This window comes from Lacerta agilis, chromosome 17, assembly GCF_009819535.1.
Source record: "Lacerta agilis isolate rLacAgi1 chromosome 17, rLacAgi1.pri, whole genome shotgun sequence".
Taxonomy (NCBI): domain Eukaryota; kingdom Metazoa; phylum Chordata; class Lepidosauria; order Squamata; family Lacertidae; genus Lacerta; species Lacerta agilis.
Genome location: NC_046328.1, coordinates 34,338,176 through 34,362,516, shown reverse-complemented (window position 1 = coordinate 34,362,516; position 24,341 = coordinate 34,338,176).

The window sequence follows — 24,341 nt, the reverse complement described above, 5'->3', positions numbered from 1 at the left end:
GGTGCTGTGGTCTAAACCACAGAGCCTAGGGCTTGCTGATCAGAAGGTCAGCGATTCGAATCCCCACAATGGGGTGAACTCCCGTTGCTCGGTCCCAGCTCCTGCCAACCTAGCAGTTCAAAGGCACGTCAAAGTGCAAGTAGATAAATAAGTACCACTCCGGTGGGAAGGTAAACAGTGTTTCCATGCACTGCTCTGGTTCGCCAGAAATGGCTTCTTCATGCTGGCCACATGATCCGGAAGCTGTCTATGGACAAACACTGGCTCCCTCGGCCAGTAAAGCAAGATGAGCGCCACAACTCCAGAGTCATCGGTGACTGGACCTAACAGTCAGGGGTCACTTTACCTTTACCTTTAAAGAGCAAAACCTTAAGGAGTCTTGTCTTGTAGCATTTTGCCTGAGTCTCTCGGGGGGGGGGAGAGAGAGAGAGACAGAGAGACAGAGAGAGACAGAGAGAGATCTGCTCCAAAGGAAAGGAGCTATCTTAAATATCCCACATGGAGAAAAAACACTGTAGGCAATTTAGATTTTCAATGGATTTTGTTGTTGTTTTAGCCATTCTGCCTAACTTTAAGGCCAGCCCAGGGTCAGTTTTCCTTGTGGAGTGCAAAAGAACTTTCCCTTTGGAAAATTCTTGGCTTCTGTTCTTGGGATCTGAGGGTAGGTGTCATGAATGGCACTGAACATGAAGGTTGGGAAGTGTCCCCTTGGTCTGCTCAGCTCCTCTTGGAAGAGGAGGGGGAGTGGGAAGGTTCCCCACTCCACCCCAGCCACCTTGCCTCCAGCAGTTTCAAGAGGAGAAGGAGACAGGGCTGAATTAAAGCTGAATGAAGATATCAGGTATCACAAGACAGAGAAACCAGTAGGAGAACACTTCAATCTCCCAGGACATTCTATAAAAGATCTCAAAGTAGCTGTCTTAATACAAAGGAATTTCAGAAATAGACTGGGAAGAGAAGTGGCTGAATTGCAACTAATCACCAAACTTAAAACCATGGAGAGACCCAGTCTGAACAAAGGCATTAGATTCTTATCTCATTATACATGACAAAGCTATCTTTAGCCATCTCACCCCTTGCCTTTCGCTGTGAGACAAAATTGCAGTCGTTAACAGTGGTCAACAGGTTTTCCACACCTATCAGCTGATCACCCATTCCCAGCACCCTTCTGAGTAATACCCCTCCCCACTCCCTCACTATATTTAAGGGTCTGGTGACTTCCGTTTCAGTGTATCTGAAGAGGTGTGCATGGACACGAAAGCTCATACCAAGAACAAACTTAGTTGGTCTCTAAGGTGCTACTGGAAGGAATTTTTTATTTTGTTTTGTTTGGACTATGGCAGACAAACACGGCTACCTACCTGTAACTGCCTAGTTATGAGATAGCGGAGAAGGGGGGAGTGAGAGAGCAGCCAGCAGAGACCTTCCTGGAGAGTCTGGGAGATCCTCCTTCTCCAAGGGCTCGTTGATCACTCCGCATTCAAGAACAGAGAATACAGAGGAGTGTGACTCCTGGGACTTTCTTAGGCAACGTCTCCTTTGTGTGGAGACAAGGATTCTTTGCCTTGAACACAGATGACTGAACAAAAACCATAAATACGAACTGGCGTGTTCATCTTGCCTTTGATGCTACCAGGGGAGGAGAGGATCCTCCACACCTGACAGAAGGGTGAGGAAAGACCCCTGCTTGAAACCCTAGAGATACAATGTTGGTGAGTGTAAAATGATCCTGAGTTAGGTGAACCAATGATCTGGCTCAGTGTAAGGCAGCTTCACAGAGCTATGTGTGTCATTCAGGCTTCCTTGCGTTCTTAGGATAGCTTGTGACTCTTCAGTTGTGCTGGAGATTGCTGTTCCGTCCCCAGTGCTAAAGTAAGATTCAGCTACCAAACTTTGGTTCATGGAATGGGGTCAGTTCACCATCTTGTCCTTTGACTAAAACAGCAAAATGCATTGGACGGGCCATGAGTTGTCTATTTGTTGGTTTTCCCATATCCTGTCAGGGAATATGGGGCTGGTGAGCTGGAGACACCACAGGCAATTCTACAGCTGGTCATAATAAGACCATGAGATGAACCTGCTAGGTCAGGTCAATGGCTCATCTAGTCCAGCCCCCAGTTCTCACAGTGGCCAACCAGATGTCTCTATAGGTAACCCTCAAGCAGGCCCTGAGTACAAGAGCACACTGCCCACCAGTGATTTCCAGTAACAAGAATTCAGAGAACTATGGCCTCCACCAATGATGGTAGAACATAGTCATCATAGCTAGTTGCCATTGATAGCCTTGCCCTCCTTTCTCCTATTACATAATGGGTTGAATCTTGCCTGGTCCTATACTCCCTCCCCCAATAAGCAATTTCTGGGAATGAAACTGGGTCAACATGCGCAAATATCCACAACAGTGTTACAAGCTATACTGGAAATCTATCTACTTTCCACAATATTCCTCAGATTAAGCTCATATTTCATTTTGGTTGTGGCAGATAAACTGATGCTACTGTAGATGTGTGTGGCACTCAATCCCACTCCAGAACACAAATCTTAAATAGTAGATTAAAAATGAAGTAGAGAGAAAAAATCACTTGCTGTGCTGAAGATTTTAATGACAGTAAACAAGAGAGGAGTACAACCTATTAACATGTTTGTAGGAAGCAACCATCCCCTTCCAGAGTGGAGAGGGTCATGGCTTTACAATGATGATATTTGAAAGTGAAGAGCGAATGAAAAGAGCAGAAAAGATATATGGAAAATGAAGATTTCCTCCCCTGTGGTTCATTTATCATAAAGCATGGATAATGTACGGTATTCACGGCCAGTGTTGTCTGGAGCTTTTCCAGACAGAATCTCAGAAGGGGGTTGAAATCTGATCTGGATGTGGTCCATCATTATGGAAATCACAATGGTTTATGAAGGGCTGTAGCACAATAGTCACAGCCGGTATGCTCATGAGGCTTGCTGTGGCAGTTGCTGTAAGGAGCACTGTGAGGGAGCTGGGAGAGGGATGCTTAATTTGTCTTTTGTCCCTGTAGTGTCTGCCTCACATGACCCTGGCAAGCAATACACCCCTTCCCACAACAGGGGACATGGGGGAGCACCAAAAGGTTACCAAGTCTAGCACCTGCACTCTGAGTACTCTGGGGAGCACAATCAACTTTTATATGTCCACTTTCTCCAACCCATGCTTAATTTTACAGCCTTTTGTGTGGACAGGCGTAGTCCTGCAAACCCCAGGTGACCCCCAAGTGGAATAATGATGACACAAGACAACACGCTATGGGATTAGAATTGGCCACAACTTTATTAAGATTCAGATGTAGGGAGTCATTGGCTCAGGCATTGGGCATTTATCCTTGCCAACCCCCAGCTGAGGATCTGGTAAACTTCAGGGTTATCCAGAATAATTGGGGATTGGGCTGACTCTGGAGAACATATGTGCAAGCAGAGAGCCAGCCCCCTGTTTGCTGCCACTGGTGGGGGAGAGCAATGACAACCTCTTGGTGTATGGCCAATGCTTCCCCCCTAGACCCCTTTAACAAGAACCCTGATATCGCCACTGCTCTGGGGACATGGGGTCACTGCCCCCCCACCCCATTGAGGAAGATGACTAAAGTAGTGTTCCTCAACCTTGGGTCCCCAAATGTTTTTGGCCTACAACTCCTATCATCCATGACCACTGGTCCTGCTAGCAATGGATGATGGGAGTTGTAGCCCAAAAACATCTGGGGACCCCAGGTTGAGGAACACTGGACTAAAGGATTCAGCCCAAGGACTGAAACCGCCAAAGTTGTGACGTTTTGCTACAGGAAAGGCAAAACCTGCCAATGGAGGGAAATTCCTTTCTGGCCCTTCAACAGTGGCCTTGACATAGCAGCGTTTGCATACCTGTGGGAAAAGAGGTGAACCTGCAAAATTAAGCGTTAATTGAGGGAGTGGAGGGTGGGAGAAGCTCTGGATCCCGACTGCCGTTTCCCAGGTAAGCTACACCTATTGTGTGGGCTGGGTAGTCCCTCCCCTTCCCTGGCCAATCCCCTGGCAACGCCTCCCCCAAGCGGAATTGGGCGCTGGCTGAGGTAGGCGGAGACCACAGGTATCCTGCCTGGGGAAGGCGACACCAGCTCCGAGCCAACAGGAGCTGCTCTGGGATCCAGGGAACTATGCGCGACCACGCAAACATAGCTCCCCCCCCCCCCATTTGATGTGTGGAGGGGTCATTATCAGAACAGCCTTTACTTGCCTTTTCTATGAGTTATATTCTTCAGCTTCACCTCATGAGGGCAGACAAGGGTTAGATCTCTTAGCTCAAAATGATAGCAACGAAACTGGCATTCCCAGATAATTGTCCAACTCCTACAGAATACTTCTCCAAGTCTCCAATGCAGATTTTTACTTGTATCAAATTAATTGCTGACAGGAATTCCGTTGCACATCCATTAATCTACTGTATCTAGATCAATTGGTGTGGGGTGGGGGTGGCACTACACAGATAAGAAGAAGGCGCTTCTGTGGGACAACAATTCAATTTAAGGCCAACAGTTAAGGGGCAGTAGGTGCCAACTAGGGACCCAGGTGGCGCTGTGGGTTAAACCACAGAGTCTAGGGCTTGCTGATCAGAAGGTCGGCGGTTCGAATCCCTGCCACGGGGTCAGCTCCCGTTGCTCGGTCCCAGCTCCTGCCCACCTAGCAGTTCGAAAGCACGTCAAAGTGCAAGTAGATAAATAGGGACCGCTCCAGAGGGAAGGTAAACGGCGTTTCCGTGCGCTGCTCTGGTTCGCCAGAAGCGGCTTTGTCATGCTGGCCACGTGACCCGGAATCTGTCTGCGGACAAATGCCGGCTCCCTTGGCCTATAGAGCGAGATGAGCGCCGCAACCCCAGAGTCGGACACGACTGGACCTGATGGTCAGGGGTCCCTTTACCTTTACCTTTACTAGGTGCCAACTTGAATAAAATATTGTGGGGGTGGGTTGGACATTTAAGTCCTGCCCCGTATAATTGATCACATGATGTGGTACACACACACACACCATTTCAATGGCAATGCCCATCAGCTTTGGGGGCTCCTGGCCCCCTCAAATATTTCATTGGGGGCAAGGCTTCCTAGGCCCCTAGGAGTTGGCTCCTATGATCTGGGGTTTAGTGAGCCCAGGACCTGCCCAATACATTATGTTGGCTGAGTTGAAGGTCAAGAAGGCATCTCCATTCCATGTACCACAGCTAATTAGAAAGCCATGTACCAATGCCAATTAGTTGAATCTTACTTAAGTACTGGTGATGTTGCAATAGTATTTTCTGAAGGCACCAGGCTAGGGGAGTGTTATGTACTGAGCCGAATCCTAGAACAATAGGATCCAGAATGCAGCAGTCTGATTGGTCCGCAGGAGCCACCCAATCCAGCTCCAGATTGAAGTGAATCAGCAACCTGATTGGCCTGCAAGAGTAGCCAATCAGGCACCTGGAGGAAGTGAATCCGCAACCTGATTGGCCTACAGGAGCAGCCCAGAATTAGAAAATCACGTGGGGCCCATTGTGTAAATAATGTATATATAGCAGACATTTTGGGGAAAGATTCATTCCTTGCTACTATGAGCTGAATAAAGAGCATGAAATAAACACTTTACTCCAAGTATATTTCAGGGTGTATTCAGACATGGAGGTTATTGTGTTGCTTTTCCTGATTATAATGGCAGCACTTCTGTCCTGTTTTCTAACACTTCTTTCATACTTCAGGGCCTGTTGCATGATGGAACTTTTTGACCAATGACTTTTTGACCAATATACCAGCATGTGCTAAATTTCATTCACACGATAGGACATGGTCGGACACAATGTCTCTATTCCATTCTTCACATGCGTTCTTTTGTTTACCCAGGATTTCCTATGAAAACGGCTTTGCACATGGCGTGTCTTAAGCTCATTGGGTCTGTCTGTTCTTCTCTCCAGGGAACTTTAAAAGCTCGTGCCTTGCCAGAGACACAAATCTTTTAGCACAAACTAAAGATGCGGGTGGTGCTGTGGTCTAAACCACAGAGCCTAGGGCTTTCTGATCAGAAGGTCGGCGGTTCGAATCCCCGCAACGGGGTGAGCTCCCGTTGCTCGGTCCCAGCTCCTGCCAACCTAGCATTTCAAAAGCACGTCAAAGTGCAAGTAGATAAATAGGTATCACTCCGACGGGAAGGTAAACGGTGTTTCGGTGCACTGCTCTGGTTCGCCAGAAATGGCTTAGTCATGCTGGCCACATGATCTGGAAGCTGCCTGCAGACAAACTCTAGCTCCCTTGGCCAGTAAAGCAAGATGAGTGCCACAACTCCAGAGTCGTCGGCGACTGGACCTAACATTCAGGGGTCCCTTTACCTTGACCTTTAAAGAGCAAAACCTCAAGGACTCTCGTCCTGTAGCTTTTTGCCTGAGTTTCTCGGGGGGGGGGGGGGGGAGAGAGAGAGAAAGAGAGAGAAAGAGAGAGATCTGCTCCAAAGGAAAGGAGTTATCTTAAATAGCCCACATGGAGAAAAAACACTGTAGAAAATTTAGATCTTCAATGGATTTTGTTGTTGTTTTAGCCATTCTGCCTAACTGTAAGGCCAGCCCAGGGTCAGTTTTCCTTGTGGAGTGCGAAAGAACTCTTCCCTTGGAAAAGACTTGGCTTTTGTTCTTGGGATCTGCAGGTAGGTGTCAGGAATGGGACTGAACATGAAGGTTGGGAAGTGTCCCCTTGGTCTGCTCAGCTCCTCTTGGAAGAGGAGGTGGAGTGGGAAGGTTCCCCACTCCACCCCAGCCACCGTGTCTCCAGCAGTTTCAAGAGAAGCAGACGGGGCTGAATTACAGCTGAATGAAGAACTGCCTAGTTACAAGATTGCGGAGAAGGGGGAAGTGAGAGAGCAGCCAGCAGAGACCTTCCTGGAGAGTCTGGGAGATCCTCCTTCTCCAAGGGCTCCTTGATCACTCAAGAACAGAGAATACAGAGGAGTGTGACTCCTGGGACTTTCTTAGGCAACGTCTCCTTTGTGTGGAGACAAGGATTCTTTGCCTTGCACCTAGATGACAGAACAAAAACCATAAATACGAACTGGCTTGTTCGTCTTGCTTTTGATGCTACCAGGGGAGGAGAGTATTCTCCACACCTGACAGAAGGGTAAGGAAAGACCCCTGCTTGAAACCCTAGAGAGACAATGTTGGTGAGTGTAAAATGATCCTGAGTTGGGTGAACCAATGATCTGGCTCAGTGTAAGGCAGCTTCACAGAGCTATGTGTGCCATTCAGCCTTCCTTGCGTTCTTAGGATAGCTTGTGACTCTTCAGTTGTGCTGGAGATTGCTGTTCCTTCCCCCGTGCTAGAGTAAGATTCAGCTACCAAACTTTGGTTCATGGAATGGGGTCAGTTCACCACCTTGTCCTTTGACTAAAACAGCAAAATGCATTGGACTGGCCATGAGTTGTCTATTTGTTGGTTTTCCCATATCCTGTCAGGGAATATGGGGCTGGTGAGCTGGAGACACCACAGGCCATTCTGCAGCTGGTCATAATAAGACCATGAGATGAACCTGCTAGGTCAGGTCAATGGCTCATCTAGTCCAGCCCCCAGTTCTCACAGTGGCCAACCTGGTGTCTCTATAGGTAACCCTGAAGCAGGCCCTGAGTACAAGAGCACACTGCCCACCAGTGATTTCCAGTAACAAGTATTAAGAGAACTATGGCCTCCACCAATGATGGTAGAACATAGTCATCATAGCTAGTTGCCATTGATAGCCTTGCCCTCCCTTCTCCTATTACATAATGGGTTGAATCTTGCCTGGTCCTATACTCCCTTCCCAATAAGGAATTTCTGGGAATGAAACTGGGGCAACATGCGCAAATATCCACAACAGTGTTACAAGCCATACTGGAAATCTATCTGCTTTCCACAATATTCCTCATATTAAGCTCATATTTCATTTTGGTTGTGGTGGAGAAACTGATGCTACTCTAGATGTGTGTGGCACTCAATTCCACTCCAGTACATAAATCATCTGTATCAAAATTTACATCTTCCTAATATTTATATGGGGCAACAGAGGTTGCTGTCTTAAACAAAGTCAGATCATTGTTCCATCTACTCAATAATTCCTACATTGACTAGTAGTGGGTATCCAGGGTTTCAGGCAGGGGGCATTCCCAACCCTTCCTAAAGAAACTGGGATGGAATTTGGGACTTTTCTGCTTGAAAAGTATGTGCTCTACCATTGGATTAGGGATGTTCCCCTAAAACACAGTTTGGGAAACTTGTGTCCTTTCAATTCACTTTCCCAAATATAACTGGATATTCTGGGAACTGAACCTTCTGCATGCAAAGCAGATGTTTTAGCACAGAGCTACAACCTTTCCCCAAGAAGAGAAGGAGCATAAGAAACTACATTGTACACAGGCAAAACATTTTTTCCATCTAGCTCAGTATTGTCTACACTGTCTGGAAGAGGCTATCCAGGGTTTCCAGCAGAATGACTCACCTAGCATAATGTGGAGATATTGGGGATTGAACCCTGAGATGTTCTGCATGAAAAACAGATGCCCTGTCACTGAACAGCAGCCCTTCCTCAACAATTCTGCTTGTCTTAATGTTGGAGCACCTTGAAAATTGCTTTCAGTTACATTCTGAGGAAATTTAAGGGAAATCTTCAACTAAAATTGCATTCATCGTCTACGTGGTATGAAGATATAATTGATAAATAATAGATTAAAAATGAAGCAGAGAGAAAAAAATTGTTTGCTGTGCTGAAGATTTTAATGAAAGAGAACAAGAGAGGAGTACAATCTATTGACATGTTTGTAGGAAGCAGCCATCCCCTTCCAGAGTGGAGAGGGTTATGGCTTTACAATGATGATATCTGAAAGTGAAGAGCGAATGAAAAGAGCAGAAAAGATACATGGAAAATGTTGGAATAGAGGCAGAGAAAGACATTGCCAGGCAAAGTAGACACAGAGGCTGAAGACCCAGCAATCCCACCAAGATGGCAAGAGTGGAAGGTGCTCAACCCTCTGAGAAGACAACCCTATTTTGCCCAGTAACGTTGCATGGTCTCATTGCATGTTCAGTGATCCAGAGATGATTCTCTGTAATGGCTTAACACGGACCACAGCATGGCTCACAGCATGAGCTGGAGACATTACCACAGTGGGCACTGCTGCACAGGTATCCTCCTGGCATGATCACATCGTAGCCTGGGTAGCTCATATCGACTCTCATGCCTGGGCCAGAGCCCCCATGACCCCCAGGTCCACCCCCATAAGACCCAGAGCCAGAGCAGGAGGGTGGGCAACATTCGGAAGCGCACACACAGCGACAAGACACTCGGGTGTCGCAGCGGGAGATGAGACGGGGTCCTGGAACCGTCAGGGAGCAACCGCCGGGTTGGACGTGCACCATTGAGGTATTGCCAGTGTCAACCAACACTCCGCCACTGCCGGAGCCGGATCCGCCCCCACCGTATCCGCCAGATCCGCCCCCACATCCAGAACCACACGAAGTTCCACAACAGGCCATCTTGAGTGAGAGAGAGGGATCTGAAACACACAATAGGATAACATTTAACATACATGAGAGGAAACAGAACACCTAGCTATGCCTAACCACATAGCATATGAAAGCTGAACAGATTGTCTTGGATCATACTCACTTGAGTTCAGTGGTAGTAGAGATGCTGTTGGAAGTCAGCAAATGTTGATGGTGGCACTGCAGGCTGCAGGCCTTTATATACGGTTCTAACTGGTCACATGGCTTTGTTATTGGGGCATGACAAAAGTCTTAAATTAGTTGCCTGCAGAGATTCACAGTAAGCCTTGCACCTAAAACACATCTAATAGCTTTACTCACTACTATTCTCAGCTAAATTTAGTATGTTGTCTATATTATATCACGGAGGTTTTCTTTTTATAGATTGGTGGAGCACACTCCTTCTAGGTGTAATCAAATCAAGCTTTCTTTCTAGAGTGAAAATGAGGACAACAAGGGGAGGTGAAAGAATGAGCATACGTAGACAGATAGACATGGAATTTGTGTTGTCCACACATGAGTTGGTGATTTTTTTATACCTCTGAATTTTGGGGGAGCAGAAGCAGGAACCAGCAATAGCACCCATGCCCTGTTTCTGGCCCTCCTATAAGCATCTGAATGGCCATGGTGGGCAGATAATTCTGGATTAAATGGGCCATTGGCCTGATCCAGCAGGGTTCGCCTTGATCAAATGTCTCCAAAGCAGGCCTCGTGTGGAACGTTTGAGGGAATTGGGTAATTTTAACTTGACCCTGATGTTGGGAAAGATGGAAGGCACAAGGAGAAGGGGACGACAGAGGATGAGATGGTTGGACAGTGTGGTGTAGTGGTTAAGAGCGGTAGACTCGTTATCTGGGGAACCGGGTTCGCGTCTCCACTCCTCCACATGCAGCTGCTGGGTGACCTTGGGCTAGTCACACTTCTCTGAAGTCTCTCAGCCCCACTCACCTCACAGAGTGTTTGTTGTGGGGGAGGAATGGAAAGGAGAATGTTAGCCGCTTTGAGACTCCTTTGGGTAGTGAAAACCAGGATATCAAATCCAAACTCTTCTTCTCGAAGCGACCGGCATCAGTTTGGCCAAACTGCAGGGGGCAGTGGAGGATAGGGGTGCCTGGCGTGCTCTGGTCCATGGGGTCACGAAGAGTCGGACGCGACTGAACGACTGAACAACAACAACAACCTGGAAAAGAGGAGACTGAGAGGTGATACAAGAGTAATCTGCACATATCTAAAGGTCTACCACATGGAAGATGGAGCAAGCTTGTTTCCTGCTACTCCAGGGGGCAGGACTCAAACCAACAACTTCAGATCACAGGGACCAGGATTCCAATTAAACATTAACAAAACCTTTCTGAAGGTAAGAGCTCTTTGACAGTGGAATGAACTTCCTCCAAAGGTGGTGGACTCTCCTTCCTTGGAGGTTTTTAAGCAGAGGTTGGATGGCCATCTGTCCAGGATTCTACAGCTGTGATTCCTGCATCGCAGTGGGGTTGGAGAAGTTCACCTTTGGAATTTCTTCCAGCTCTACAATTCTACGATTTGTAACCCATCTTAAAGTACTTTCTGTTTTATTCTTATTTTTACTTGTATGGTTGTTGGTTTTATATTGTTTGGGTCTCTGGTCACATAATAAAAAGCATGGTTGGGAAAGATGAAATTCTGTGCTAATAGGCCTCTGAATAGCAAGTGAAAAAGATACATGGGACAGATGAGAGTTGGAGCCCAGCAACATCTGGAAGGCCCACATGTTAGATCCTCTTTGATGTAAGCCAAGAAAATACCCAAGGTCAGGCTTCCTCCAACTCGCCCTCCAGATGTTTTGAGACTACAGTTCCTATCATCCCTGACCACGGGTCCTTGCTAGCTAGGGATCATGGGAGTTGTAGACCAAAAACATCTGGAGGGCCAAGTTGGAGGAAGCCTGCCCTAGGTCTAGACCACGTAACTGCAGTGCAGATGTGTGACTTCCACGTTTTGAAGCAACGACAATCATACAATAGCTACAGTTCTAAAGACAAAAGAATGATTGTGCGTGATATAAATAGTTGATTATTCTCAGTGTTAAATAGCACATGGAATCAAATTAGCCTTTATTAGAACACCACACATTTCAAATGGATTGCTTGGCTATACTGAGATAGAACGCGGCACTTTGTGAACTGGAAGCACAGGAGAGATTGCATACCAAATTCAGGTCTTGGGTTGGGGCTTCCAGCAACAGTGAAAGGAGAGTCAGGAACTGAGTGTATGGAATTGTGTCGGAGAGACAGCAAAGAATCAGAGCAGAAGAAAACCCATCAAAAGACATGGGAGCTAGTTCATCAGAGGCAATAAAAGGCAAATACGTGTGCCCCCAGAACTTCTTTCATCGTCAATGTCAACCAATAAATATACAGAAAGAGAACCTACTCAATTGACAGTGACATAAAGCCCCACGTATGTACCAAGTTGACAAAACAAGGTAGTGTTTAAGATTACTTTCCACCCTCTACCCTCTTTGCCTACCTTTGGATATTATGTTGTTTTACATTTTACATTGAACGTAACCAAAATTCTTTATAATCTGATCCCACGCCTACCCCCAAAATATGAATGACGTATGTTCTTTTTAGTTCACGAGAATCTTTAATAAAAATTATTTCAAAAAAGAAAAGAAAAAAGGCATGGGAGCAAACATAGGAAACTGCCTTTTACCACGTTGTCTAGCTCAGGATTGTCTACAATGATAGTAGCTCTCGGGGTTTCATACAGGGTCTTTCCTAGTTCTACCTGGAGAAGGTAGGCCCTTCCGCATGCAAAGCAGACGTTCTACCACTAAGCAGTTCCACCTCCAATCAAAAGAGGAGTAAGAAGCTCTTAGTGAACATATAGACATAAAGACAAATATAACATACATGCATCACACACTTTCTTAATCTGAATTTGACTCCAGAAAAAAGCTTGGCTTGATGACACTCATAATCGATGCCCTTATTGGTTTATTTATTTTCAAATAGGATTTAGTAGTCAACCAAGAATACAGCCATCTACGTACAAGAAAGGTATTTATGGGGTATAATAAGCTGAGAATAGAACATGAGCAGTGAGTAAAGCAATTAGATGTGTTTTAGATGCAAGTCTTACAGTGAATCTCTGCAGGCAACTAATTTAAGACTTTTGTCATGTTCATATAACACAGTCATGTGACCAGTTAGAACCGTATATAAAGGCCTGCAGTCTGCAGTGCCACCATCAACATTTGCTGATTTCCAACAGCATCTCTACTACTACTGAACTCAAGTGAGTATGGTCGAAGACAATCTGTTCAGCTTTCATATGCTATGTGCTTAGGCATAGCGAGGTGTTGTGTTTCTGTGATCTTTCCACATTGTGGAGGAGTGCTGTACTTGTTGCATTTCTGCATCTTATATGAGGGTTCGACTCCCAGAAGCTTAAAGATCTCCCAAGAGTAGGAAAGGTTAGCAGGCAAACTCTCTTTCTTCAATGGTGTACATGGATTTTTCAGCTCCATTGTTTAATTCCTTAAGGATCAGACAAGCATGATAGGCCTATTTGAGAGGGAAGGGTGATGCTCACCCATACAGAGTGTAAATGTACTCATGGATTGCCTGGGAGTATTCCTGAGGTCCACCCACCCAATTCTCTCCTGTATGTTAAATGTTCTTCTATTGTGTGTTTCAGATCCCTCTCTCTCACTCAAGATGGCCTGTTGTGGAACTTCGTGTGGTTCTGGATGTGGGGGCGGATCTGGCGGATACGGTGGGGGCAGAGCTGGCGCCGGAAGTGGCGGAGTGTTGGTTGACACTGGCAATACCTCAATGGTGCACGTCCAGCCCGGCGGTTGCTCCCTGACGGTTCCAGGACCCCGTCTCGTCTCCCGCTGCGACACCCGAGTGTCTTGTCGCTGTGTGTGCGCTTCCGAATGCTGCCCACCCTCCTGCTGTGGCTCTGGGTCTTATGGGGGTGGACCTGGGGGTCATGGGGGCTCTGGCCCAGGCATGAGAGTCGATATGAGCTACCCAGGCTACGATGTGATCATGCCAGGAGGATACCTGTGCAGCAGTGCCCACTGTGGTAATGTCTCCAGCTCATGCTGTGAGTCATGCTGTGGCCCGTGTTAAGCCATTACAGAGAATCATCTCTGGATCACTGAACATGCAATGAGACCATGCAACGTTACTGGGCAAAATAGGGTTGTCTTCTCAGAGGGTTGAGCACCTTCCACTCTTGCCATCTTGGTGGGATTGCTGGGTCTTCAGCCTCTGTGTCTACTTTGCCTGGCAATGTCTTTCAATGCCTCTATTCCAACATTTTCCATGTATCTTTTCTGCTCTTTTCATTCGCTCTTCAGTTTCAGATATCATCATTGTAAAGCCATAACCCTCTCCACTCTGGAAGGGGATGGCTGCTTCCTACAAACATGTCAATAGATTGTACTCCTCTCTTGTTCTCTTTCATTAAAATCTTCAGCACAGCAAACAATTTTTTTTCTCTCTGCTTCATTTTTAATCTACAATTTATCAATTATATCTTCATACCACGTAGACGATGAATGCAATTTTACTTGAAGATTTCCCTTAAATTTCCTCAGAATGTAACTGAAAGCAATTTTCAAGGTGCTCCAACATTAAGACAAGCAGAATTGTTGAGGAAGGGCTGCTGTTCAGTGACAGGGCATCTGTTTTTCATGCAGAACATCTCAGGGTTCAATCCCCAATATCTCCACATTATGCTAGGTGAGTCATTCTGCTGGAAACCCTGGATAGCCTCTTCCAGACAGTGTAGACAATACTGAGCTAGATGGAAAAAATGTCTTGCCTGTGTACAATGTAGTTTCTTATGCTCCTTCTCTTCTTGGGGAAAGGTTGTAGCTCTGTGCTAAAACATCTGCTTTGCATGCAGAAGGTTCAGTTCCCAGAATCTCCAGTTATACTTGGGAAAGTGAATTGAAAGGACACAAGTTTCCCAAATTGTGTTTTAGGGGAACATACCTAATCCAATGGTAGAGCACATACTTTTCAAGCAGAAAAGTCACACATACCATCCCAGTTTCTTTAGGAAGAGTTGGGAATGTCCCCTGCCTGAAACCCTGGATAGCCACTATAGTCAATGTAGGAATTATTGAGTAGATGGAACAATGATCTGACTTTGTTTAAGACAGCAACCTCTGTTGCCCCATATAAATATTAGGAAGATGTAAATTTTGATACAGATGATTTATGTACTGGAGTGGGATTGAGTGCCACACACGTCTAGAGTAGCATCAGTTTCTCCACCACAACCAAAATGAAATATGAGCTTAATATGAGGAATATTGTGGAAAGTAGATAGATTTCCAGTATGGCTTGTAACACTGTTGTGGATATTTGCGCATGTTGCCCCAGTTTCATTCCCAGAAATTCCTTATTGGGAAGGGAGTATAGGACCAGGCAAGATTCAACCCATTATGTAATTGGACAAGGGAGGGCGAGGCTATCAATGGCAACTAGCTATGATGACTATGTTCTACCATCATTGGTGGAGGCCATAGTTCTCTGAATACTTGTTACTGGAAATCACTGGTGGGCAGTGTGCTCTTGTACTCAGGGCCTGCTTCAGGGTTACCTATAGAGACACCAGGTTGGCCACTGTGAGAACTGGGGGCTGGACTAGATGAGCCATTGACCTGACCCACCAGGTTCATCTCATGGTCTTATTATGACCAGCTGCAGAATGGCCTGTGGTGTCTCCAGCTCACCAGCCCCATATTCCCTGACAGGATATGGGAAAACCAACAAATAGACAACTCATGGCCAGTCCAATGCATTTTGCTGTTTTAGTCAAAGGACAAGGTGGTGAACTGACCCCATTCCATGAACCAAAGTTTGGTAGCTGAATCTTACTCTAGCACGGGGGAAGGAACAGCAATCTCCAGCACAACTGAAGAGTCACAAGCTATCCTAAGAACGCAAGGAAGCCTGAATGACACACATAGCTCTGTGAAGCTGCCTTACACTGAGCCAGATCATTGGTTCACCCAACTCAGGATCATTTTACACTCACCAACATTGTCTCTCTAGGGTTTCAAGCAGGGGTCTTTCCTTACCCTTCTGTCAGGCCTGGAGGATCCTCTCCTCCCCTGGTTGCATCAAAAGCAAGATGAACAAGTCAGTTCGTATTTATGGTTTTTGTTCAGTCATCTGTGTGCAAGGCAAAGAATCCTTGTCTCCACACAAAGGAGACGTTGCCTAAGAAAGTCCCAGGAGTCACACTCCTCTGTATTCTCTGTCCTTGAGTGATCAAGGAGCCCTTGGAGAAGGAGGATCTCCCAGACTCTCCAGGAAGGTCTCTGCTGGCTGCTCTCTCACTTCCCCCTTCTCCGCAATCTTGTAACTAGGCAGTTCTTCATTCAGCTGTAATTCAGCCCTGTCTGCTTCTCTTGAAACTGCTGGAGACACGGTGGCTGGGGTGGAGTGGGGAACCTTCCCACTCCACCTCCTCTTCCAAGAGGAGCTGAGCAGACCAAGGGGACACTTCCCAACCTTCATGTTCAGTCCCATTCCTGACACCTACCTGCAGATCCCAAGAACAAAAGCCAAGTCTTTTCCAAGGGAAGAGTTCTTTCGCACTCCACAAGGAAAACTGACCCTGGGCTGGCCTTACAGTTAGGCAGAATGGCTAAAACAACAACAAAATCCATTGAAGATCTAAATTTTCTACAGTGTTTTTTCTCCATGTGGGATATTTAAGATAACTCCTTTCCTTTGGAGCAGATCTCTCTCTTTCTCTCTCTTTCTCTCTCTCTCCACCCCCCCCCCCCCGAGAAACTCAGGCAAAAAGCTACAGGACGAGAGTCCTTGAGGTTTTGCTCTTTAAAGGTCAAGGTCAAGGGACCCCTGAATGTTAGGTTCATTCGCCGACGACTCTGGGGTTGTGGCACTCATCTTGCTTTACTGGCCGAGGGAGCTAGAGTTTGTCTGCAGACAGCTTCCGGATCATGTGGCCAGCATGACTAAGCCACTTCTGGCGAACCAGAGCAGTGCACCGAAACACCGTTTACCTTCCCGTCGGAGTGATACCTATTTATCTACTTGCACTTTGACGTGCTTTTGAAATGCTAGGTTGGCAGGAGCTGGGACCGAGCAACGGGAGCTCACCCCGTTGTGGGGATTCGAACCGCCGACCTTCTGATCAGAAAGCCCTAGGCTCTGTGGTTTAGACCACAGCACCACCCGCATCTTTAGTTTGTGCTAAAAGATTTGTGCCTCTGGCAAGGCATGAGCTTTTAAAGTTCCCTGGAGAGAAGAACAGACAGACCCAATGAGCTTAAGACACGCCATGTGCAAAGCCGTTTTCATAGGAAATCCTGGGTAAACAAAAGAACGCATGTGAAGAATGGTGTGGGGGAATAGAGACATTGTGTCCGACCATGTCCTATCGTGTGAATGAAATTTAGTACATGCTGGTATATTGGTCAAAAAGTCATTGGTCAAAAAGTTCCATCATGCAACAGGCCCTGCAGTATGAAAGAAGTGTTAGAAAACAGGACAGAAGTGCTGCCATTATAATCAGGAAAAGCAACACAATAACCTCCATGTCTGAATACACCCTGAAATATACTTGGAGTAAAGTGTTTATTTCATGCTCTTTATTCAGCTCATAGTAGCAAGGAATGAATCTTTCCCCAAAATGTCTGCTATATATACATTATTTACACAATGGGCCCCACGTGATTTTCTAATTCTGGGCTACTCCTGTAGGCCAATCAGGTTGCGGATTCACTTCCTCCAGGTGCCTGATTGGCTACTCTTGCAGGCCAATCAGGTTGCTGATTCACTTCAATCTGGAGCTGGATTGGGTGGCTCCTGCGGACCAATCAGACTGCTGCATTCTGGATCCTATTGTTCTAGGATTCGGCTCAGTACATAACACTCCCCTAGCCTGGTGCCTTCAGAAAATACTATTGCAACATCACCAGTACTTAAGTAAGATTCAACTAATTGGCATTGGTACATGGCTTTCTAATTAGCTGTGGTACATGGAATGGAGATGCCTTCTTGACCTTCAACTCAGACAACACAATGTATTGGACAGGTCCTGGGCTCACTAAACCCCAGATCATAGGAGCCAACTCCTAGGGGCCTAGGAAGCCTTGCCCCTAATGAAATATTTGAGGGGGCCAGGAGCCCCCAAAGCTGATGGGCATTGCCATTGAAATGGTGTGTGTGTGTGTACCACATCATGTGATCAATTATATGGGGCGGGACTTAAATGTCCAACCCACCCCCACAATATTTTATTCAAGTTGGCACCTAGTAAAGGTAAAGGTAAAGGGACCCCTGACCATCAGGTCCAGTCGTGTCCGACTCTGGGGTTGCGGCGCTCATCTCGCTCTATAGGCCAAGGGAGCCGGCATTTGTCCACAGACAGCTTCCGGGTCACGTGGCCAGCATGACAAAGCCGCTTCTGGCGAACCAGAGCAGCGCACGGAAACGCCGTTTACCTTCCCTCTGGAGCGGTCCCTATTTATCTACTTGCACTTTGACGTGCTTTCGAACTGCTAGGTGGGCAGGAGCTGGGACCGAGCAACGGGAGCTCACCCCGTGGCAGGGATTCGAACCGCCGACCTTCTGATCAGCAAGCCCTAGACTCTGTGGTTTAACCCACAGCGCCACCTGGGTCCCTAGTTGGCACCTACTGCCCCTTAACTGTTGGCCTTAAATTGAATTGTTGTCCCACAGAAGCACCTTCTCCTTATCTGTGAAGTGCCACCCCCACCCCACCCCAATTGATCTAGATACAGTAGATTAATGGATGTGCAATGGAATTCCTGTCAGTAATTAATTTGATACAAGTAAAAATCTGCATTGGAGACTTCGAGAAGTATTCTGTAGGAGTTGGACAATTATCTGGGAATGCCAGTTTCGTTGCTATCATTTTGAGCTAAGAGATCTAACCCTTGTCTGCCCTCATGAGGTGAAGCTGAAGAATATATCTCAGAGAAAAGGCAAGTAACGGCTGTTCTGATAATGACCCCTCCACACATCAAATGGGGGGGGGAGCTATGTTTGCGTGGTCGCGCATAGTTCCCTGGATCCCAGAGCAGCTCCTGTTGGCTCAGAGCTGGTGTCGCCTTCCCCAGTCTGGATACCTGTGGTCTCCGCCTACCTCAGCCAGCGCCCAATCCCGCTTGGGTGAGGCATTGTCAGGGGATTGGCCAGGGAAGGGGAGGGACCACCCAGCCCACACAATAGGTGCAGCTTACCTGGGAAACGGCAGTCGGGATCCAGAGCTTCTCCCACCCTCCACTCCAACAATTAACGCTTAATTTTGCAGGTTCACCTCTTTTCCCACAGGTATGCAAACGCTGCTATGTCAAGGCTGCTGTTGAAGGGCCAGAAAGGAATTTCCCTCCATTGGCAGGTTTTGCCTTTCCTGTAGCAAAACGTCACAACTTTCGCGGTTTCAGTCCTTGGGCTGAATCCTTTAGTCCATTGTTCCTCAACCTTGGGTCCCCAGATGTTTTTGGCCTACAACTCTCATCATCCATTGCTAGCAGGACCAGTGGTCATGGATGATAGGAGTTGTAGGCCAAAAACATCTGGGGACCCAAGGTTGAGGAACACTACTTTAGTCATCTTCCTAAATGGGGTGGGGGGCAGTGACCCCATGTCCCCAGAGCAGTGGCGATATCAGGGTTCCTGTTAAAGGGGTCTAGGGGGGAAGCATTGGCCATACACCAAGAGGTTGTCATTGCTCTCCCCCACCAGTGGCAGCAAACAGGGGGCTGGCTCTCTGCTTGTACATATGTTCTCCAGAGTCAGCCCAATCCCCAAATATTCTGGATAACCCTGAAGTTTACCAGATCCTCAGCTGGGGGTTGGCAAGGATAAATGCCCAATGCCTGAGCCAATGACTCCCTACATCTGAATCTTAATAAAGTTGTGGCCAATTCTAATCCCATAGCGTGTTGTCTTGTGTCATCATTATTCCACTTGGGGGTCACCTGGGGTTTGCGGGACTCCGCCTGTCCACACAAAAGGCTGTAAAATTAAGCATGGGTTGAAGAAAGTGGACATATAAAAGTTGCTTGTGCTCCCCAGAGTACTCAGAGTGCAGGTGCTAGACTTGGTAACCTGTTGGTGCTCCCCCATGTCTCCTGTTGTGGGAAGGGGTGTATTGCTTGCCAGGGTCATGTGAGGCAGACACTACAGGGACAAAAGACAATTAGTGATCCCTCCCCCAGCTCCCTCACAGTGCTCCTTATAGCAACTGCCTCAGCAAGCCTCATGAGCATACTGGCTGTGACTATTGTGCTACAGCCCTTCATAAACCATTGTGATTTCCTTATTGATGGACCACATCCAGATCTGATTTCAACACCCTTCTGAGAAATTTTCAGGGAAAGCTCCACACAACACTGGCCGTGAATACCGTACATTCTCCATGCTTTATGATAAATGAACCACAGGGGAGGAAATCATTTGCTGTGCTGAAGATTTTAATGAAAGAAAACAAGAGAGGAGTACAAACTATTGACATGTTTGTAGGAAGCAACCATCCCCTTCCATAGTGGAGAGGGTTATGGCTTTACAATGATGATATTTGAAAGTGAAGAGTGAATGAAAAGAGCAGGAAAAGATATATGGAAAATGTTGGGATAGAGGCAGAGAAAGACATTGCCAGGCAAAGTAGACACAGAGGCTGAAGACCCAGCAATCCCACCAAGATGGCAAGAGTGGAAGGTGCTCAACCCTCTGAGAAGACAACCCTATTTTGCCCAGTAACATTCCATGGTCCAATTGCATGTTCAGTGATCCAGAGATGATTCTCTGTAATGGCTTAACACGGACCACAGCATGGCTCACAGCATGAGCTGGAGACATTACCACAGTGGGCACTGCTGCACAGGTATCCTCCTGGCATGATCACATCGTAGCCTGGGTAGCTCATATCGACTCTCATGCCTGGGCCAGAGCCCCCATGACCCCCAGGTCCACCCCCATAAGACCCAGAGCCACAGCAGGAGGGTGGGCAGCATTCGGAAGCGCACACACAGCGACAAGACACTCGGGTGTCGCAGCGGGAGACGAGACGGGGTCCTGGAACCGTCAGGGAGCAACCGCCGGGTTGGACGTGCACCATTGAGGTATTGCCAGTGTCAACCAACACTCCACCACTGCCGGCACCAGATCCGCCCCCACCGTATCCGCCAGACCCGCCCCCACATCCAGAACCACACGAAGTTCCACAACAGGCCATCTTGAGTGAGAGAGAGGGATCTGAAACACACAATAGAAGAACATTTAACATACATGAGAGGAAACAGAACACCTAGCTATGCCTAACCACATAGCATATGAAAGCTGAACAGATTGTCTTGGATCATACTCACTTGAGTTCTGTGCTAGTAGAGATGCTGTTGGAAGTCAGCAAATGTTGATGGTGGCACTGCAGGCTGCAGGCCTTTATATACGGTTCTAACTGGTCACATGGCTTTGTTATTGGGGCATGACAAAAGTCTTAAATTAGTTGCCTGCAGAGATTCAAAGTAAGCCTTGCACCTAAAACACATCTAATAGCTTTACTCACTACTATTCTCAGCTAAATTTAGTATGTTGGCTATATTATATCACGGAGGTTTTCTTTTTATAGATTGGTGAAAAACACTCCTTCTAGGTGTAATCAAATCAAGCTTTCTTTCTAGAGTGAAAATGAGGACAACAAGGGGAGGTGAAAGAATGAGGATACATAGACAGATAGACATGGAATTTGTGTTGTCCACACACGAGTTGGTTTTTTTTTATACCTCTGAATTTTGGGGGAGCAAAAGCAGGAACCAGCAATAGCACCCATGCCCTGTTTCCTGCCCTCCTATAAGCATCTGAATGGCCATGGTGGGCAGATAATTCTGGATTAACTGGGCCATTGGCCTGATCCAGCAGGGTTCGCCTTGATCAAATGTCTCCAAACCAGGCCTCATGTGGAACGTTTGATTGAATTGGGTAATTTTAACTTGACCCTGATGTTGGGAAAGATGGAGGGCACAAGGAGAAGGGGACGACAGAGGATGAGATGGTTGGACAGTGTTCTCGAAGCGACCGGCATGAGTTTGGCCAAACTGTGGGAGGCAGTGGAGGATAGGGGTGCCTGGCGTGCTCTGATCCATTCGGTCACGAAGAGTCGGACACGACTGAACAACAACAACAACCTGGAAAAGAGGAGACTGAGAGGTGATAGGATAGTAATCTGCAAATATCTAAAGGTCTACCACATGGAAGATGGAGCAAGCTTGTTTCCTGCTACTCCCGGGGGCAGGACTCAAACCAACAACTTCAAATTACAGGAACGAGGATTCCAATTAAACATTAACAAAACCTTTCTGATGGTAAGAGCTCTTTGACACTGGAATGAACTTCCTCCAAAAGTGGTGGACACTCCTTCCTTGGAGGTTTTTAAGCAGAGGTTGGATGGCCATCTGTCCGGGATTCTACAGCTGTGATTCCTGCATCGCAGTGGGGTTGGAGAAGTTCACCTTTGGAATCTCTTCCAGCTCTACAATTCTACGATTGTAACCCATCTTAAAGAACTTTCTATGTTATTCTTATTTTTACTTGTATGGTTGTTGGTTTTATATTGTTTGGGTCTCTGGTCACATAATAAAAAGCATGGTTGGGAAAGATGAAATTCTGTGCTAATAGGCCTCTGAATAGCAAGTGAAAAAGATACATGGGACAGATGAGAGTTGGAGCCCAGCAACATCTGGAAGGCCCACAGGTTAGATCCTCTTTGATGTAAGCCAAGAAAATACCCAAGGTCAGGCTTCCTCCAACTCGCCCTCCAGATGTTTTGAGACTACAGTTCCTATCATCCCCGACCACTGGTCGTTGCTAGCTAGGGATCATGGGAGTTGTTGACCGAAAACATCTGGAGGGCCGAGTTGGAGGAAGCCTGCCCTAGGTCTAGACCACGTAATTGCAGTGCAGATGTGTGACCACCACGTTTAGAAGCAATGACAATCATGCAATAGCTACAGTTCTAAAGACAAAAGAATGATTGTGCGTGATATAAATAGTTGATTATTCTCAGTGTTAAATAGCACATGGAATCAAATTAGCCTTTATTAGAACACCACACATTTCAAATGGATTGCTTGGCTATACTGAGATAGAACGCGGCACTTTGTGAACTGGAAGCACAGGAGAGATTGCATACCAAATTCAGGTCTTGGGTTGGGGCTTCCAGCAACAGTGAAAGGAGAGTCAGGAACCGGGTGTAAGGAATTGTGTCGGAGAGACAGCAAAGAATCAGAGCCGAAGAAAACCCATCAAAAGACATGGGAGCTAGTTCATCAGAGGCAATAAAAGGTAAATACGCGTGCCCCCAAATCATCTCTCATGTCAATGTCAACCAATAAATATACAGAAAGAGAACCTACTTAATTGACAGTGACATAAAGCCCCACCTATGTACCAAGTTGACAAAACAAGATAGTGTTTAAGATTACTTCCCATCCTTTACCCTCTTTGCCTACCTTTGGATATTATATTGTTTTACATTTTACATTGAACGTAACCAAAATTCTTTATAATCTGATCCCACCCGAACCCCCAAAAATGAAAGACGTACGTTCTTTTTAGTTCACGAAAATCTTTAATACAAATTATTTCAAAAAAGAAAAGAAAAAAGGCATGGGAGCAAACATAGGAAATTGCCTTTTACCAAGTTGCCTAGCTCAGGATTGTCTACAATGATAGTAGCTCTCTGGGGTTTCATACAGGGTCTTTCCTAGCTCTACCTGGAGAACGTAGGACCTTCTGCATGCAAAGCAGATGTTCTACCACTAAGCAGTTCCACCTCCAATCAAAAGAGGAGTAAGAAGCTCTTAGTGAACATATAGACAAATATAACATACATGCATCACACACTTTCTTAATCTGAATTTGACTCCAGAAAAAAGCTTGGCTTGGTGACACTCATAATCAATGCGCTTCATTGATTTATTTATTGTCAAATAGTATTTAGTAGTCAACCAAAAATATGGCCATCTATGTACGAGAAGAAAGGTATTTATGTGGTATAATAAGCTGAGAATAGAACATGAGCAGTGAGTAAAGCAATTAGATGTGTTTTAGATGCAAGTCTTACGGCTAATGTCTGCAAGAAACTAATTTAAGACCTTTGTCATGTTCTAATAACATAGTCATGTGACCAGTTAGAACCGTATATAAAGGCCTGCAGTCTGCAGTGCCACCATCAACATTTGCTGACTTCCAACAGCATCTCTACTACTACTGAAATCAAGTGAGTATGGTCGAAGACAATCTGTTCAGCTTTCATATGCTGTGTCAGGGGTAGGCAACCTAAGGCCCATGGGCCGGATGCGGCACAACTGCCTTTTCAATCCGGCCCACGACAGTCCAGGAAGCAGCATGTTCTTACATGAGTAGAGTGTGACCTTTCATTTAAAATGCATCTTTGGGTTATTTGTGGGGCTTAGGAATTAATTCATCCCCCCCAAAAAAGAAAATATAGTCCGGCCCACCACATGGTCTGAGGGATAGCGGACCGGCCCATGGCTGAAAAAGGTGGCTGACCACTGTTCTATGTGGTTAGGCATAGCTAGGTGTTCTGTTTCTGTGATCTTTCCACATTGTGGAGGAGAGCTGCACTTGTTCCATTTGTGCATCTTATATGAGGGTTCGACTCCCAGAAGCTTAAAGATCACCCAAGAGTAGCAAAGGTTAGCAGGGAATCCCTCTTTCTTCAATGGTGTACATTGATTTTTCAGCTCCATTGTTTCATTCCTTAAGGATCAGACAAGCATGGCAGGCCTATTTGA